This window comes from Saccostrea cucullata, unplaced genomic scaffold (genome assembly GCF_032062105.1).
Source record: "Saccostrea cucullata isolate Sc308-1 unplaced genomic scaffold, CSIRO_AGI_Scuc_v1 ctg7708, whole genome shotgun sequence".
NCBI classification, from domain to species: Eukaryota; Metazoa; Mollusca; class Bivalvia; order Ostreida; family Ostreidae; genus Saccostrea; species Saccostrea cuccullata.
Genome location: NW_026930648.1, coordinates 8,226 through 20,188, shown reverse-complemented (window position 1 = coordinate 20,188; position 11,963 = coordinate 8,226). Strand labels below are relative to the sequence as shown.

General features: G+C 30.7%; 1 long non-coding RNA gene across 1 annotated transcript; it reads left to right on the top strand.

Annotated features, from left to right (window-relative positions):
- The first annotated feature begins 1,782 nt into the window (after window positions 1-1,782).
- Window positions 1,783-6,332, top strand: LOC134229436 (uncharacterized). Its single transcript, XR_009984176.1, has 2 exons — window positions 1,783-1,837; window positions 6,033-6,332. It is a non-coding gene; the product is annotated as an uncharacterized LOC134229436 (long non-coding RNA).
- The last annotated feature ends 5,631 nt before the right edge of the window (window positions 6,333-11,963 follow it).

Sequence of the window (11,963 nt, the reverse complement as noted above, 5' to 3'; positions counted from 1 at the left end):
GGAAAGATGATACAAACAAAATATGGATTTCTGGATTGGTATAAATCTTTTGGTATGATTTCATTGAAAATGATGTAAATGATAAATTTCTAGAATATAAAGAAATTGTAAACCTTCTGAGTTGTTCAAAATTTTGCCTCACTAAAACCATCCTTATTAATTTATACACTTTAATTATTAATCTATATTTTATCACCCCAAATCCAATTTTTGTGAAATTTTGGATAAAAATTTATAAAGTACTCGGTGAAACTTTTCTTTCAATACTTGAGCATTATGCTAGTGAAATGAAGAAATATATTGTCAATATTTGAAATGAATCTCACCCACTATTGAAATAATTCTTTCAATAGTGGTCGTGTTTCAATAGTGGTTATTACCTATGTTTGTTATTGAAATACTTTTTCAACCACTATTGATATAATTATTTCAGTAGTGGTCGTATTTCAATAGTGGTTACTAACTATGTTTGCTATTGAAATGCACTCTCAACCACTATTTGTATAATTCTTTCAATAGTGGTCGTATTTCAATAGTGGTTACTAATTGTATTTGCTATTGATATGCACTCTCAACCACTATTGATATAATTATTTCAATAGTGGTCGTATTTCAATAGTGGTTACTAACTATGTTTGCTATTGAAATGCACTCTCAACCATTATTGATATAATTATTTCAATAGTGGTCGTTATTTCAATAGTGGTTGCAACAGACGACTATTAAGGGGTTGGTGATGGATAAAATATACAGATTAGTTAAATAATGTGCCTAGAATTAGGGAGTGAAATGTGTAAATTTACCGTTGCTGGAAAGTGGAGAAGTTCTCCCCAGAAGTGCGCGAAAAAAATGCACCTTTTTTGCATTAAGGGATCTGTAGCGTTATGGTCAAAGACTAATATATAACACCATTACGCTACAGGTCTGCAGCTACTGTAGAATCATCATTGTTCGTGGAGGGGGGGGGGGGGCAGTGTTCGTGGATTTTGTGAGTCACCCTTACCCACGAATATATTCTCACGAACGTTTATTTTGTTAATATACACGGCGGGTGTGACCGGTCGGCAGAGGATGCTCACTCCTCCATAGCACCTGATCCCACCTCTGATGTTTTGGGAGTCCCTGTTTGCTCTGCTCTTATTTTGTAGTTCTATGGACTTTGAGACTGAATACTGTTTGTTATCTCCTTATCCTTCATTGATTCATTCAACCATTGTTTTACCACTAACCCACGAAATTACGTCCCCAAGAACAGGCCAAATTTTCCTCATAAATGAACATTGACCCCCATGACTTAAATTTAAAATTTTGACTCATACTGGGCTCTCAGTGTCATTGAGCAGTGAGGGATACTGTCTGCAGGTGATGAAATTTTATTAATGTGGAAACCTTTCATATTTATCAGATTAACAGTTTTAATTTAGTATTTTTATATTGGAATAATTCTAAAAACAAAGTGACTATTGTAATTCTACTAATGTTATCGTTGCAAACCAGTGAAAACAAGGGGGTTAGACAGCATTTGATCTATTTTAGTTCTTAAACATGTCAATGTAGGCTCTCTCTTTTCTTTGCATCAATTATATCCTCATACCTTTCTCTCCTAAAATAATTCCAGTGTTTAACACCTGCAAAATACTTATAATTTTAAAATTGGCATATGGCATCATCTCCCCTGAGGGAATATTATAAAGTTACACGTCAGTTTATCATTATCCTGAGATCCAATGAAATGTACGTATGATTAATATAAAGAGGACACTGATAACATGCTGGACAAAGGAACAACTGTGACGCTACACTTCCAAAACACCGAAGTTTATAGCCAAGTTTGAAGGTAAGTCTTTTAAAAGTTTATACTTTATTTCTTAATTCAAACTAAACCAAAGAAGTTCATTTGGATTCAAATTTATGATCTGTACGGAAAATAACATTTTCCACAAATCGAATTGCATCATTATCAACCTGAAGGGTAACGGTTATCTACTTCTGCAGAACATAAGAGAAGGAAAGCTATTGTAATGTCTTTATGTGGTCATTTTGAAAATGAAAATTTATCCCTGAAAAGGATATGATATTTTCATATGTAAATAGGACATTTTAAAAAAAACGCTGTATTTGTAGGACTTTCAATAATTCTTTGTTTTTGTTACAAATACCCCCCCCCCGCACCGGTCTTAAATAAATCATAATCAAGTTTGACGAAAAAGATATAAGACATGATATATATTCTTTATTTATCCTAAGTATTCTTTTAATTGGATTAATATTATTTTGATTACAAAAAATATTTTATCTAATATAATTATTTCAATGAATATTACGTCGAAAATACAATTTAAAAAAAGTAAGTTTGGAATTTTTTAATTTCACGTGTTAAGACCTGGGAGTTAAGTGTAACATTTCATAAATCATCTATTACTTTTATTGATCATTGAATTATTTTACTGTACCAAAAATATTTGATTTTGAAGATGAAGACCTGTGCATTACTTGTTGTGTTGTATATTCTGACATTTTTTATCATAGAATCATTTGACTACTGTAATGTTGTTGTTTTTTAAAGATGAAGTTCTGCACGTTACTCGTTATCTTCTGTTGTAAATTATAATCTCATTGTGTAGATGAAAACATCTATATTATTTGTTGAGTTCTGTTTACCTTTGATTGAAATATTAGGCTATTTATAGGCAGAATTTATTTTGTAAATGAAAACGATCGCATTTCTTGATTTATTTTGTCCACTGCTATTTTAGTAATGTAATAAAGTTCCTTTTGATACTTAACAATTCAAATTTTCAAAATGATTTAGGGTTTTAGAATGTTTGAATATTATTTCAAATTTTTAAATTGCAAAGAACTCAAATAGTTTTGGTATATTGAAATAATTTTGTTCAAAAACCTAAACTTTCAAATTCATGAATAGGACTTAAAACTTTAATATTGTAGATTTCTACCTTAAATGTTCAAAATTCAAATTTCCAAAAAAAAAAAAATGAATTTTGCATTTTAAACTTTTGAGTTTTCAATCTACTGTTTGTTCAGAAAATTAACGCTTAACAATCAAAAATTTAGTAACATTCAGTAACATATTTTGTGATTTGATTATTTGAAACTTACTTCAAATTTCAAAATTTCAACCTTGAAATGTTTTAAATTTTTAGAAATTTAGATCTTTATAATTAATTCAACCACTTATATTTCAAATACTCAACATCACTTTTACATTTTGGATTTTTAGTCTTTTACTTCAAATATCCAAAATCTCAGATTCCAAACCTGGTTTAAATTTCGAAACTATTTTAAAACCTTTTGGAGAAGCAAACGAGCTTTAAGATAGTTAAAATATTGAACTTATATTCAAAAATCAAACCGGGTTTCAAATTCATAAACAGTGCTTAAAACTTTAATATTGTAGATTTTTACCATAAAAGTTCAAAATTCAAATTTCTTCACAAAACGAATTTTGCATCTTAAACTTTGGAGTTTAATCTACTATTTGTTCAGAAAATTTACGCTTAACAATCTAATATTCAGTAACATATTTTGTCTTTTGATTATTTGAAATTTACTTCAAATTTCTAAATTTCAACTTTCAAATGTTTAAATTTTTAGAAGTTTAGATCTTTTATTCAACCACTCAAATTTCAGATACTCAACAACACGTTTACATTTTTGGTTTTTAGTCTTCTACTTAAAATATCCAAAATATCAAACTCCAAACCTGATTTAAATTTCTAAACAATTTCAAAAACTCTTCTGGTGAAACAAAAGAGCTTTTAGATAGTTAGAATATTGAACTTATATTCAAAAATCAAACCGAGTTTGGAAATTGGATATTTTGGATATCAAAATAAAACTTTTTAAACTTTTAAAAATTTTATTAAAATTCTTAAACGTTTCAAAAGTTAAATTCAGAAGTTCAAAGATAATTTTAAATAATCAAACACGAAAAATGTCACTGAACTATAGATTGTTACGTGTAAACTTTCTAAACAAACCGCAGATTAAAAACTAAAAAGTTTTTAGTACAAAAACGGTTTGGGAGATTTAAATTTTGAACATTTAAGGTAAAACATTTTAAATATTAAAATTCTAAAACATGTTTGAAAAAGTTGAAAATTTAGAATTTTGATTTGAAATATTAAATTTTCAATATACAGCAAAACTCGGTTATAACGAAGTCACAGGGACCTCTGAAATTACTTCGCTATATCCGGAATTCATTATATCCGTATAAGAAATTCATTAAAGTTATATAGATGAGGATTCCAGATGACTTCGCTATAATCGTAAATTTGCAATATCCGTGTTCGTACTAAACGAGTTTTGCTGTACCAAATCAGTTTGAGTTTGTAAAATTTAGAAATCTGATCTAATACTTAAGAAATAAATAACAAGTTTATAAACTTCAATTAAGGAATGTTTTTAAGTTTTGTGTGAGTTATTGGTGTGTGAATCACACAGACTTGTCACGTAGGCATATTTCATGAAGCGCGCTAGCGCTTCATGAAAAATATGCCTACGTGCAAGTCTGTGTGATTCTCACACCAATAATTCACACTAAACTTAAAGACATTCCTTATATTTACATTTTACATGTTTGGAAGCACCGAAAATATACTCAATATTTGAATTTCTCGTTGCCCTATATTGTTATACTTTTACTAACGTTGCCGTATTGTGACGTCACGGTAACGCACGTTTCTCCGTGTATATTCCTACGCGTAAGTATACACGAAAATGATTTTCAAATCAATTTCACAGTTAGCTTAGTAGAAAAACACAGTGAATGTAAATATTGGGAATTGAAGTGGGTCGGTCACGTGATTAAATCCTGTGAAGGCCGAAGGCCTTCTCAGAAGATTTGATCAAGTACCGACCCACTTCAATTCCCACTGAAGTTTATAAACTTGTTATTTATTACTTATATATACATTTGAGACAGACGATTGAATAATTTCGAATATAAATTATTGCACTAACTGTCCGTCGTAGAATTTGAAAAATGACGCAAGGTGTAAATTGGCTTGAATGGCGGTTACGCTTCAAATTGATTTTATTTCTAAGGGACTATTTTGTGAAAGGCTACTTGTGATCATTAATTGCGAACAAATTGTTGTCTGGGAATATTTCTATTCATGAAACTTGATAGTCAATGCTGAAAAGACACAAGAAACACGTCCGAAGATCGGTGATAGGCCTAAAAAGTTGGAGGAATTTCGGTCGCCAGAAATGGATGGATGATCCGATGGATGGAAACACTTGACCGTGTCAGTTAATTTGCAATCAAGTATTTAAGATCAAAAACTTTAACCTACGATTTCAATAACTAAATGCATATTTATCACGTAAACAAAAGACGAGGACACTAGCGAAAGCTTACATTGATCTACGACAGCGCCGAGGTGTTTGTCAGCTGTTCGTGGCGTGATTGCAATGCTTTGATATTTTCCAACAGATTTACACATTTATAGTGAGTAGAATTTGATGAAAATATTAAAGTTTATCATGAAGATTTAACTGAAATTCTACCCCAAAAATAAGGATAAACTTTAGATACTGTACAGCTGAAAAAAGTGACATAAAACAAAAGCTAATTTCTATATTCTCCATGTTTACAAAGGTTAAATCGATGGCAAAAAAACTATATAAAATACTTGTTAAGGTTGTAAATAAAATAATTATTATTTTACTTGCATATTTTGTTCATTTTTTATTCATGAAAAGCAAGTAGAGCAAGTCATTTTATATTTATGCACCGGTAGATATTATTGCGCCGAGTGATTAGGTCAAGTATTGACCTCTGACCTCAGATAAACTTCATACAGAATTGAAGATAGGCCTATTTGTTCTCCGTATGTTTATATAATAGAGAGATACCACAAATGTATATATTCGTATATATATTAACTTTCCAAAATTCTGAATTATTTTAGAAATTTTAATAGTTAAGTGTAACAAAGACCATTGAAACATATGGAGATAACGAAAAGTGTTCACTTTTTAAAAATATATTTTTTATTTTGCAGATGAAGACCAGTACGTTACTTTTGTTTTGTTTTCTGTCGTTGATGGTCATGGATCCTGTTTCCTGTTTCTGGTATGGTGAAAGATGTCGGAGGAATTGCGATAACAGCCTATGTTTGAGAAGTTGTAAGAGAAAAGGATACTTAGGGGGTTCGTGCGCCCCTTCAGTCTACTGTCCGATGCGTAGAAGATTCAGGTGCAAGTGCTATGGAAGACGTGGTTGATATGAGAAAACAGACATTATTCCAATCCCCTCATAAAAGAATCCCAGAATAGATTGGAATAAAGATGAAATTTTAAAAGTAGCTCATGTTTTCCTTATTATATAATAAGAAAAAAGTAGAAATTTTGTGGGGATCTAATCAATTTCAATGACACTTCATTTATTCGGACACCCCCGTCCCGATTGAAATAGACCGGACAAGTGAATCAAATATCTAAAACCTCTCATACTATGTTCATACATATACGTCTGTATGTACATTATATTCTTCCCGGTTCCAGTTGGGAAGGCAAAGGAAAAAACTTCAATACCTTCGTTTATTGATTTTATTTTTTATAGTCTCAAAAGAAGTATTTTTTGAAAAAAAAAAAGATATTCAACTTTCTTTTAAATTTACTTGCCTTCATTTTAGTACTTGATGACGATGCTGTCTTTCATTGTGATAATGTCGTATGCCTATAGAATGGAATTTTCGATATTTATTTCCTCATGCTGATAATGATATTCATACTGGTCAGTGATTTATTTTATGTACTGAAGTCGCATTTTCCTTTTTTTAAAAACTATTGTTGAATAGTGTCACAATGTTTTGTGAGTTTCATGATACATGCAGTAATTATTTGGACGACCATAATGTTCTGAACATGAATTGATTAATATATTATTTTGATTTTTGGCAGAATTTTAATGTTTCATTCTGAAGCATTCAAAGTTAAATTACGTTAGTACACAAAAGATTGACCGAAAATTTCCTGAAACTCAATTTTTAGAAACTTGTTGGAAAAGGAAACAAAATATCTGTCTATTTCTAATATCAAAGATATCAAACTGCACATTTTTCGCCAACAAGGTTTGAAGTATGACCTTTAAGACGGGTGTATAAAGACAAATTGTATCAGACAATTGACTTAGCCTTTTTTAATATTTATCTATATAATTTAAATTATATCATGTGCTACTATTTTATGTGCAACCTTTATGGCACTAAAATTCGCTAAATCATATTGATACTGGTGAATGTAAGTAAAATATGTAAAATATAACATGCATGTCCATCGAATTGAAAATTAACATGTTCATTTGCTATACTTAAGGGTGTTTTTAATAACAAAAAAAGTCAATTTTAACAAAAACTTTCATAGATTTATTGAAATGGATCACAGAAGATAATTAAACCAACAGCTTTAGAAATTTTGGCAAGTTAAAAAAGCATTGGCAACAAACCAGTAGATGACGTAACATTTTATCATTTCTTTAATGAAAGTTATTCAACGAGTTCGCAAATTTTTGTCACTCAATGATAAATTGTATTTGCTGACAAGGTCATTGTATCGACCATAGAACTTACGAAATGATGACTTTAAACGAGACTGCTGATATTCTTGTTTCGTCAACTTGCTTGTCAATAATTTACCTCGTTTTAGAAATTGTTCATACGTAGAGCATGTTCTTGCATATCGAATAAACTGAGATATATATACTCCGTATGCAGGTGATGAAGGTATATTGCTGCATAAGTAAGGGAAGTTTACGATAGAAAAGTTAAAGTCATCATGTTAATCATATAGCTTGGTTGTTAGGTTACCAATAGTGCCTTGAACAATTTCTAAAACGAGGATTCCTAATTGTGGCTGGTGTCTTGTTCCATGCTATGGTAGTTGCTGGTATGAACGAGTATTTGTAGACATCAACCCTGGTGCTGATTTGGCGGATGTTGTTTGCCTTAGAACCACGAATTCTGCTGGTGGGGATATGTAGCACATGATGTACCGGAACGTCCATAATGCGATGGTAAATTTTGCAGAACATGGTCACGCGGTTCCGGGCCCATCCGATGTTCTGAAGGTTTCCAACTGAGTTAATGTAACATGGTGGTCACACTTCCAGGATCCCTTGATGAGTGGTCACTAGTTGCAAACTTTGCTGCCCGGCGCTGAGCATTTTCTAGGAGTTGGATTAAATGATGTTAGTGAGGATCCCAAACCACTGATACTCCTGCTAATGCAGTGTATGCCCTACTTCTGATATCCTGTGTGCAGTTTCTGTGCTTCATTCCTAGAAAACCAGTTGTTCTTTCTATGAAATACTTTCATAATACTATTCCTTCTACAGTTTTGTTCTGATCTTAATATAAAATAACTATTGAAAAACATAAGGATTTTAAATTGTTTATTATGCTCTCCGACATTTATAATTCCTTCATTAAATTTACTATACAAATAAAACCTACTTGTGAATGATTATTTCAAATGAAGTTGAAAATACGTTTTAAATCACTATTGAGATAACACCTAGCATTGTAACAAACCTATTACTAATTTCCCAAGAAATTTAGCTTTTAATGTATTGACGAGGAAGCGTTGGATTTACCATGTATATTAGTAGTGCAGGTAATCGCATTATATTAGCGACAATTTCGTCTTTTTCTATATACACTTTTTGTTTAAAATAGCCATATTTCCAGTAGGAATTTTGTACAAAAAAAATATCAGTCTTCTTTTTTTTTCTTTTCAATTTAGTCTAGATATTCTAGTTTCTGCATGTATTTTTTACGAGCCCTACCTTTTAAAATCCATGACAAAAATGAACTTTATATAAGTTAGTTATTTCACAATTGCATATTATAAATATGTATGTTGATTTTCGCCGATTCGGCCAGATACTGTGGAAGCTTGCTTATAACAATTGCATAGATGTTTGAATTATAGGTAGGTATATTTAATAAAAATAGTCCGAGTATAAATTGAAATCTCTACAAAAAAGGAAAACACAAAGCAACTTTATTTTATCCTATCTTAAACTATAGAAATTTGTTTAAATGTTAGAAAACAGGGTGTGTATTTCATCCTTACATTTCTTTGAATAGTTTTGATACATCTAGAAAGCCGGCAATTTGGTTTTGGTATTGAAATCATTGTCAGCAACTTAAAAGTCATTTTAATATCTTTAAGAATAATTGTTTAAAGCACTATTGAAAACAATATCTCAATCACTTTTGATAGTTCAATGACTTTTAAATTCTATATTTTTTCATGATTGAAAACTTTATTACAAATTGAACATTATTTCAATTGTGGTTGCAACCTATATTTTTTATTGAAATGTACTCTCAACCACTATTGAAATAATTATTTCAATTGTGGTATTATTTCAATATTGGTTACAATCTATGGGTTTTTTTATTATTATTATTATTGAAATGCACTCACTCTCAATCACTATTGAAATAATCATTTCAATAGTGGTCGTATTTCGAAAGTGGTTGCAACCTATGTTTGTTACTGAAATATACTCTCAACCACTATTAAAATATCTATTTCAATAATGGTAGTTATTTCAATATTGGATGCAATACAGCAGTATCATAAGACAAACTTATTTTTTTAATATCTAAGCGTAACACATCCCTCTTTTTGGACAATGTCAGACACCATTGAAATTTCCGCCCGAACCCCATTTTTCGGTCTTCTTGTCCTCTGCTGATCATTCATTGACACATGACTTGCTAAATATCGCTTAAAGCATCTATAAACAAGTCTCTTATATACACCATCTCCTCTGTGTATCTGACTAATAATCGAGACTCTCTCTACGCGCGATTTCCCCATTTTGAACAAAACGCAATTAAAGCTCGTTTTAGCTTTTTTTTTCTTTTGTTTTTTTTTTTTTTTTATTTTGAAATATCCTTTTTTCAATAGAGAATATTAAAACAACAATGATTATTCTGTTTACAACTAAAGACTAGAAAATGTCGTGTGTTTTTTTTTTCTTAAAAGTATTGTGCTATTGGACAATGTTTTTGTCTTTTTGTTTCATTTTAACAAAATGCATTTTAAAACGTGATGTTTAATTGTGACGCGGCGACACCCCTCATGTTTAATATGTTAAACGTGTATAAAAGTAATCCAATTACACATTATTAAATGGAAATTTCATATTTTGTTAGATTAACCTGGTATTTTTATGCATCATTTGGTACTTTCTTTTTGATAATATAACACCAAATATTCAAGCAACAAGCAAACATGAATTCAAGCCAGCATAATTAAGTAACTTAAAATCAACAGAATACATGCTAATTTTTTCAATAATTAATTTATAATATATGTTAAAAAGCAACAAAAAAAGGAAAGTCCTATTTTGGGGTGGGGGAGGTAGTGTTTAACAGAATACATAATTTTTTTTAACAAGCCCTATTTCGTGGAGGGGGGGGGGGTGTTAATAAAAATTTCTGAAATCTTTACACTTCTAATATTTTATACCTATTACTTTACATACGAACTCAAATCAGGAAATCAGGACCGCGTTCTCCCGGGGGCCTCCCTTTCGGGGGGTGGGGGCGGGTCATAGGTCACTTTTTACTTGGTTTTGTGTATCACTTTAATATCTCTGCAAATTTCAGAGGGTCTGGATCCCCGATCCCCAGCACTATAGATCCGCGCATGCATTAAAATTTTTTTTATATGATTAAATCAATATTCTATTCACTGATGTTTTTGTGAATAGAATTGGGTGACAGGCGCAGCCTATTTTAGCCCTCTCCCTACATTTAGGTTAAGGTACTAAACAAATAATGATAATAAGAGAATGTAGAAGAAAAAAGTGGGGAAAAAACAACAAAAATCAACAAAGTAACATAGAAAAAATACAGAAAAAAAGTTGAATAAAGAAAAATTGTACAAAAGAGAAAAAAAAAGAATGAACAAAATTACAAAAAAGGTAAATAACAGGGGGAAAATGCAAAATACAAAGTAGTACCGGTTTAGGAGTATTTCTAACATATAAAAATTACATCTATATATATGTATATGACAATGTTTGGTATAATACGTTTTGTTCATACAAGTTGAAGTTGCTATATACACATGATAAATGTATGTACAAGTTCAAATATTTGTATTATATTAATGTCAAGTCCATGGTTAGAACTACCATTTAACAATAAATCACATTATAGGGGATATTGTCACAGTTTATAATATTATGTGTTGATTGAAAAAGTACATTTCTTGGAATTGTATATTTTGGACAAACAATAAAGTAATGATAGGCATCTTCAATACAATCATTACAATGTTCACAAGTTGGATTTTTAATTTTGGTTGGTTATTCAAAATGATAAGATGCATATCACTGATTGTAGGCAAATTACCAACAAATATACATTATTTACTTATTTAATTGACGACGGATTTTCCTATAATATCCCAGTCTTAACAAGAAACACATGGGGAGTGGGGGGGGGGGGGGGGTCTTGTCGGCAGGGGATGCTCTCTCCTCGATGGCTTTCCATCCAAGCTGAGGTGTTTAGGACGACAGTGTTTGCTCTGATCCTCTTTTGTTTTGATTATTGGAATTTTGAGCCAAAGTACTGTTCGTTATCTCCATATATAGATCACACACATTTTCGCAAACAAGAATTATTTTTACATTCATTGCAAGCATTCTTTCTTCAGAAGCTTGTAAATGACAAGAAGTAGAGAGTCCGACTCATTTGTTTCATACGAAGATATTTTACTAAACAAGACTTTATTGTAAACCTAACAAATCTTTAGGAAAAACGTGATAATTTAAACTTTTAAATCAAAAGCTTCCCTTACTTTTGTAGCAAAATTTTCTTTATCATCCATAAATATGAATGATAAATTTTGTGTTCTTCTTATCATTTGTAACAAAACCCCTGATTTGCCCGTATTTCTCTGGTAATGCA